Source organism: Taudactylus pleione, unplaced genomic scaffold (assembly GCF_031769625.1).
Source record: "Taudactylus pleione unplaced genomic scaffold, aTauple2 ptg000296l, whole genome shotgun sequence".
NCBI classification, from domain to species: Eukaryota; Metazoa; Chordata; class Amphibia; order Anura; family Myobatrachidae; genus Taudactylus; species Taudactylus pleione.
The window spans coordinates 4,417,501-4,425,013 of record NW_028284698.1 but is presented as its reverse complement, the minus strand read 5'-3'; the positions used below and the strand labels follow the sequence as shown (position 1 = coordinate 4,425,013).

Below are 7,513 nucleotides of genomic sequence, written 5' to 3'. Positions count from 1 at the left end.
GTTGTGGTCACGTGATGATGATCAAGCCGCAGCTTAGTGGGTCTCAAAGTAAGCAGTCTTGTGTAACAGATCTCCAATGAAAATGACAGAATCACAATGTCTCAATGTCTTCAACGCGTTTCTGCCTATTCAGGCCTTTTTCAAGGAGTAAATGGTGTCATTGATCCTGTGTTTAAATAGAGGAAGGTCCTCTTGTAGTAGGTCATAGCCCAGTGGGAGGGTCTCAGTGATTATAATGGAAAAGTCTGGAATAAGGACTTTGGGATATGGACCTTGGTACTTGGTTTAACATAAATTGTGGACCGTAGAGGTTGATGTAATACAGATTCATACAGCAAGCAGAGAATGAAAATCTTCATAAAGAAAAATGTCAAAAAATAAAAATAATAATAGTATAGATATAAATATAAACATAAAAATAAATATAAAATTAAATTAAAAAATAAATGAAATATGAAATAAAATTAAAAATAAAAATAAATATAAATAAAGGAAGGAATAGTAAAAATAATACTCATAATAATTGTCATGATTAATACCAGGGTAGTGAGGGGTGTATTTGTGGAAATGTAAACAGATCCATCTTCATTTTCTGTAGTGAGTATTAATAAATATCGGGCCGTATTGGCATCGTTGTGCCTCTTATTAATGGATTATTTAGAGATCTCATTTGTTGTTCTTACATATAATAGATTTGACCTCATTATCTAAATTATGTCCTCGGGGGGCGAATGTTCTAAGTTCATAAATCCATTCTAGTTCCCTAGTGTTGATCCTGTGCTCAAAGTCACCACCTCTCCAATTGTATTTTACTTGTTCCAAGCCTATAAATTTGAGTGATTTTGGATTACTTTGGTGATGAATTATGAAATGATTTGATAAATTGTGTTCCTCCACTCCTCTCTTAATGTTTCTGACATGTTCACTAATGCAGGTTTTCAATGGTCTAGTGGTCCTCCCTACGTATTGTTTTTTGCAGGTGCACTCTAATAGGTAGATAACTCCTTTGGTGTTACATGTGATCATGCTCTTTATAGGGTATTCTTTTCCTGTTGTGCATGATGTGAAGGTCACGGTGGGCTTGGTTGTTCTGTACCCATAATTGGTGCAGCCAAGGCATGTACCACAGTGATAAAACCCGTTGTTACTTGTACCATCTATGGTAGTCTGTCTTGATACTTTTAGGTGAAATGTGATTATGTACTATTTTCTTCCTCAGGTCTGGTGCCTTCTTATAAATTAATCTGGGGTTAGGAGGTAGGTGTTTGGCCAATGTATCATCCCCAAGTAGTATATGCCAATGCTTGTTTAGAATCTGCCTCACCTCTCTGGCTTGTTTTGAATATTGTGTGATAAAGAGGACCTCATTCTTATATTCGTTTTGATTAGTATCTGCATTTTTTATATTCTAATAAATTGACCCTGTTGATATGTTACTTCATCAAATGCTTTTTGTACAGAGTCCTTATTATAGTCCTTCTCAATGAAGTGTGACATTAGGAGTTGGCCCTGTGTCTGGAAGTCACTCATCTTAGAACAGTTCCTCCTCAGTCTTAGGAACTGTCCTTTGGGGATAGTGTTGAGCCAGTTCGGGTGATGCCAACTGGTGGCTAATATAAAGCTGTTAACATCTACTTCTTTCTTGAAGGTGTTGGTTTGTATCTTCCCTTTTTCGATGAATATATTAAGGTCTAAAAATTCTACCTTCTCCTTACTGTTCTTGGCTGTGAATACTAATTGGTTATCATTATTATTGAGGGTGGTCAAAAATTGTAGCAGTGAGGTTTCATCCCCCCGCCAGATGAAGAGGACATCGTCTATGTACCTCTTCCACAGCATGAGGTTTGCCCCAAGCCCCGCCCCCCCAGATATGGTGGTCCTCCCACCAACTCATGAAGAGGTTGGCGCAGCTTGGTTCAAACCTCGTACCCATAGCAGTACCGGTGGTTTGTAAGAAAAAAAAGCTCGAGCCATAATATCCCTCCCCACCAACATAGTGGTCACTCCGTGTAGCCGTGCTGGCGAACGCCTGGGACCAGACGTTCCGCCGACAGTCGCCATAGGAGTGCCTACTGGTCGAGATACACCCCTTACTTGCCGGTTAGTCCGTACTCCCTCCTCAAAGAAGTCTACCCCGGGCATCTCTGTACATAACACCAGGACTTAACATCAAGTATCAGCGGGACGCCGCTGGTACCATCACCGTTCCACATACTGGATTTTTCCCCTACATTCTCCTTTCAATCACCCACCAGGACAATTCTCCTTGTGATCTATTCCAGAAATTGATATATACAGTTATTGACTTACCGGGGGTCTTTTCCATTCATGATCAGCAGATCCTGTAACCGATCTCCCCTACATAATTGATCTTTATTCACGCCAATCAGAGGATTGGGAACTTTTACTATTTAATTCCTATGTACTATTTAAACTGTGTGTTTCATACTTATTGAACTTATATGTTGATATATCCAATTATATTTGAGTTTACTTCTGTTTTATTTTTCAATTTCCATTAAATTATTTATCCATGTACCAGCATACTCAGTGATTTTTTTTAGTAGTCCAACAGGTCAGTATCAGTTTATTATGGTAGGTTTTTCCTACAATCTTTGGTAACTGAACTATTCCATTAATACAGAGATCATTAATATGTGTAGTGTCATTTTGTCTAGATACTGACCCATAGTATCTATATCTATATATAAACACCCTCCACGTTCTATAACCATATCTAGTTGAGCGCAGTTTATTTTTCATTTGTGTTTATATGTTCAGGGTTCGAGTCAGGTACCCTAAACTGCAGCTCACTTAACTTGGACAGTCCCCAGTGTTTCAGTGCGCTAGTATTCTCTCTTTTTGTACTATTCTTTAGCCTGACCTTTCTTTATTTACATCTGAAGAGTCTCATGTTGGAGACTCCTCCTCGGTGGGTAGGTGGCTTTAAGGTCTGGGTGGATCCCTTCCTTAATGCTTGGATAGGGGGAGGTGCGGTAAAGAGTCTTCGGGTCAGGCATGGATATCTTCCGACTTACGTGGCCCTGATCTTGAAAGAAACAAGGCGTTGGGGCTTGTTAGCAGAGGATTTCAGAACATCTTCTAGAAGGGTGTTGGAGAAGAAAGTTCTGGAGGCTCACTTTCGAGAACCGCTGTCTCTGAAAGACTGCCCAGGCACCGTCTGTTCAGAGGGATTGTCTCGGGTTAATGATCCGAGGATACCTCTGAAATTTAAGGACATAGCTTGGCTCTCCTATCATGGGAGGCTCTATGTGAGGGGAAATCTGAAGTACAGAAATGCCGATGATCATGGCTGCCCACGTGAGGAATGTCTAGGGAAGGAGGAGACCATGGACCATTTCTTGCTTCGGTGTCCTTTCAATGTAGGGGTTTATAAGAGAGTCTCCAGAGCCTTGGATATCCCGTGCCTTTCCCGTCTGTGTTACGCTGGTTGGGCCTATGGGGCATTCATGGGGTATGAGGGTTATGATTTCTCTACACTTTTTTTAGTTAGTGTAGTGGTTAGGTACTTCACGTGGAATGCACAGTGTCAGGTATCTATTAGACAGAAAGTCCTTCCCCTGGATGTGGTGGTAGGTGACATTCTCCATGAGGTGTGGAAGATTTGGAGGTTAGAGAAGGGGTGAATGGATGCTGTCAGGTGGTCCAGATTGTGGCGCCATCTGAAGCCTCCGTGAGGAGGTGGTGGAAATTGGCTTCTTCTCTACTCGGCTTTGGTGGACTGTCTTATCTTGGTCTTTCCTTTACACTCCTGTAGGTTTTCAGTTTCTCTTGGTTTTTAGGTATGGTTTGCATATGTCTAAAGCTCTGTTACTGTTCCAAACAGTTGTTGGGTGTTTTTTGAGATGTATAGTAATACTACATTTTCTGTTTGTGATATGATGATTCGTTGGGACTTTATGTTGTGAATCATGGACTCATGTGCTCTTTTAAAAGCTTTATTTATTGAAGGTTTTTCCTGTGCTGGATCAGGAGTCCTTCTCCAGATGTATATATGTAAATAAGTGGTTTTAGGTCTGAGCACTTGGGTTTGGTGATGGTTGAGTGTGTTATGTTCTTGATGTGTCGTTTGTTTATCCTTGTTGCAAGCTCTAAAATAAAAAATATTTCCAGCTCCAATAGCGTATATTAAAGTAGCTGCAGCTAAAAAGCTCGTAGTTGGATCTCGGGATCGAGCTGGCAGTCCGCCGCGAGGCGAGCTACCGCATGTCCCAGCCCCTGCCTCTCGGTGCCTCCCTGATGCTCTTGACTGAGTGTCCCGGGGGCCCGAAGCGTTTGCTTTCAAAAAATTAGAGTGTTCAAAGCAGGCCCGGTCACCTGGAAACTTCAGCTTGGAATAATGGAATAGGACTCCGGTCTCCTATTTTGTTGATTTTCAGAACTGGGGCCATGATTGAGAGGGACAGCTGGGGGCATCTGTATTTTGCCGCTAGAGGTGAAATTCTTGGACCGGCGCAAGACGAACCAGAGCGAAAGCATTTGCCAAGAATGTTTTCATTAATCAAGAACGAAAGTCGGAGGTTCGAAGACTATCAGATACCGTCGTAGTTCCGACCATAAACTATGTCGACCGGTGATCCGGTGGCGTTATTCCCATGACCTGCCGAGCAGCTTCCGGGAAACCAAAGTCTTTGGGTTCCAGGGGGAGTATGGTTGCAAAGCTGAAACTTAAAGGAATTGACAGAAGGGCACCATCAGGAGTGGAGCCTGCGGCTTAATTTGACTCAACACAGGAAACCTCGCCCGGCCCAGACACTGAAAGGATTGACAGATCGATAGCTCTTTCTCGATTCTGTGGGTGGTGGTGCATGGCCGTTCTTAGTTGGTGGAGCGATTTGTCTGGTTAATTCCGATAATGAACGAGACTCCCGCATGCTAACTAGCTACGTGACCCCCGGCGGTCCGTGTCCAGCTTCTTAGAGAGACAAGTGGCGTTCAGCCACACGAGATCGAGCAATAACAGGTCTGTGATGCCCTTAGATGTCCGCGCGCTACACTGAATGGACCAGCATGTGTCTACCCTTCGCCGACAGGTGCGGGTAACCCGCTGAACCCTGTTCATGATAGGGATAGGGGATTGCAATTATTCCGCATGAACGAGGAATTCCCGGTAAGTGCGGGTCATAAGCTCGCGTTGATTAAGTCCCTGCCCTTTGTACACACCGCCCGTCGCTACTACCGATTGGATGGTTTAGTGAGGTCCTAGGATCGGCCCCGCCGGGGTTGGAAACGACCCTGGCAGAGTGCCGAGAAGACGGTCGAACTTGACTATCTAGAGGAAGTAAAAGTCGTAACAAGGTTTTCGTAGGTGAACCTGCGGAAGGCTCATTAACGGCCAGGCCCAGGACCGCGGGGTCCGCTGGCTGGAAGCAGCACTGAGAGAGGGGGGCACGGTGGGGCATGAGGATGGGGTGAGGGGAGCGGTTGGCGGGTGATGGGCTCTGGCCCGTGTCCCGGCAGTCGCCCCCTACTCCGGTCCCGTGGCTGGGACCAGAGACGAGAGAAAGACGAGGCAGCATGGAGTGATGGGAGTGCCGGTGTCCCAGAACCCGCCACCCCCACCGTGGTCTCCGTCGCATGGAGGGGACAGCCACGGCTGGGGGCGACAGGATCCCAGATGGCCACTCCGGAGTAGGCCCGGCACCCGCGTTCCCCGGACGATCCCGACGGACGGGGGCCTCTGCGCCCCTCCCCGCGATCCAAGGGGCTGGTCGGGCAGCACCAGGATGGAGGCCACGGCGGATGGGGAGGAATGGCCGCGGGGCCCCTCCTCCCCTCTGCGCCGACTTCCCAGGCCCGGGGCCGCCCCGCCGCTGGCCCCACCAGCCCCGGAGAGGGGGCAGGAGGTGGTAGGTTGAGAAGACCCGAGACGTCGTGCCTCCCACCGGCAAGAGCCACGGGGGCCGGACGTGGGTGGGGGACAGATTCCGCGGCCCATCCCCTCGACCTGCATGGCAGCCCCCAGTCCCCGGAGGGACGCGGCGGCTGGGCGCCCGGACACCAGGGTCCCAGGGCGTCATTTTCCTTTTCCTTCCCCCACTGGAACGCAGAGTACCCCTGCCGACTGCGGAGAGAAAAAGCCATGACTCTCAGTGGTGGATCACTCGGCTCGCGCGTCGATGAAGTACGCAGCTAGCTGCGAGAATTAGTGTGAATTGCAGGACACATTGATCATCGACACTTCGAACGCACTTTGCGGCCCCGGGTTCATCCCGGGGCTACGCCTGTCTGAGGGTCGCCCCCCCATCGATTGCCCACCCGCACCGCTGGGGCCGTCGCAGGCCGGCCTGCCTCAGTTCCCCCTCCCCGGGGGTTCCCGGTGTGCACGGCCGGTCTTGTCCCCCCAAGCGCAGACCCCACCTTCCCCTCAGGGAACCGAGAGCACCGTGCAGTTGCCTGCGACCAATGCAGGGCTGCCGCTGGCCGAGAAGCGAGTGCGGGAGGCAGCGAGGCGGCAGCAGCAGGGATCCATCCGCTCTCCCGACTGTGGCCCTCATTCAGAGCCGTTCGCTATTTGCATTAGTTCGTTCAAAAACAAGGGGTGGCTATGCAAATGATCCATTCGCACATTGCAGTCTGTTCACACCTCTAAGTCTGATCGAGCGAGCAAAACATACGCTCTTTTATTTCTTAAAAACGCCCCTGGCCGCTCGCACCATACGTCATGTCCGCTATTTATTAGATTAATTGAGTACATCGAACAGGATATGAACTGCTCGCTATTCTTGTGGTTGGTTTTTTCAACCGCTATTTTGCGAGCAGTTCTGAGTTAAAAAAAACCAAGTGACGTGGTCCTTGACACTGCTATATTAATTATGCACACCCATAAAACGCCCGTTTTGACCTTTAAGCACGCCTGCGAACGGATCTCCACTCCCTGTTTTCAAGCACCTTCCCGTTACCACCCACATACGCCTCATTCTGTAACTCAAAATAGCAAGCACTCGCTATATTGCGTACAAATGTTTTTCGGCCGCACTGACTGGTTCACGCATGTGTACTAAAAACCGTACGCATGCGCAGATGTGCGAACATCGCTCGGAACGAGCGTACTGCCGCTAGCGAGTGGCTCTGAATGAGGGCCTGAGACCTCAGATCAGATGTGGCGACCCGCTGAATTTAAGCATATTACTAAGCGGAGGAAAAGAAACTAACCAGGATTCCCCTAGTAACGGCGAGTGAAGAGGGAAGAGCCCAGCGCCAAATCCCCGCCTGCCGGCGGGTGCGGGATATGTGGCGTCCGGGAGACCAAGTCCTTCTAATGGTGTTAGGCCGGTGGCGGCCCCCGCCACGGCGGGACCCGGTCTCCCCGGAGTCAGGTTGTTTGGGAATGCAGCCCAAAGCGGGTGGTAAACTCCCTAAGGCTAAATACCGGTGCGAGACCAATAGTGGACAAATACCGTAAGGGAAAGTTGAAAACAACTTTGAAGTGAGAGTTCAAGAGGGCTTGAAACCGTTGAGAGGTAAACGGGCGGGGTCTGTGTGGTCCGCC

The 7,513-nt window shown here is 48.2% G+C and overlaps 1 non-coding gene and 2 pseudogenes across 1 annotated transcript; all 3 read left to right on the top strand.

Annotated features, from left to right (window-relative positions):
* Positions 1-4,662: 4,662 nt before the first annotated feature.
* Positions 4,663-5,344, top strand: LOC148511661 (18S ribosomal RNA; annotated as a pseudogene; the record flags this gene model as incomplete).
* Positions 5,345-6,105: 761 nt separating this feature from the next.
* LOC148511660 (5.8S ribosomal RNA) lies at positions 6,106-6,259 on the top strand. The gene has a single exon (XR_015880242.1). It is a non-coding gene; the product is annotated as a 5.8S ribosomal RNA (ribosomal RNA).
* An 871-nt stretch (positions 6,260-7,130) lies between these two features.
* Positions 7,131-7,513, top strand: part of LOC148511659 (28S ribosomal RNA) — a 2,475-nt pseudogene continuing 2,092 nt past the window's right edge.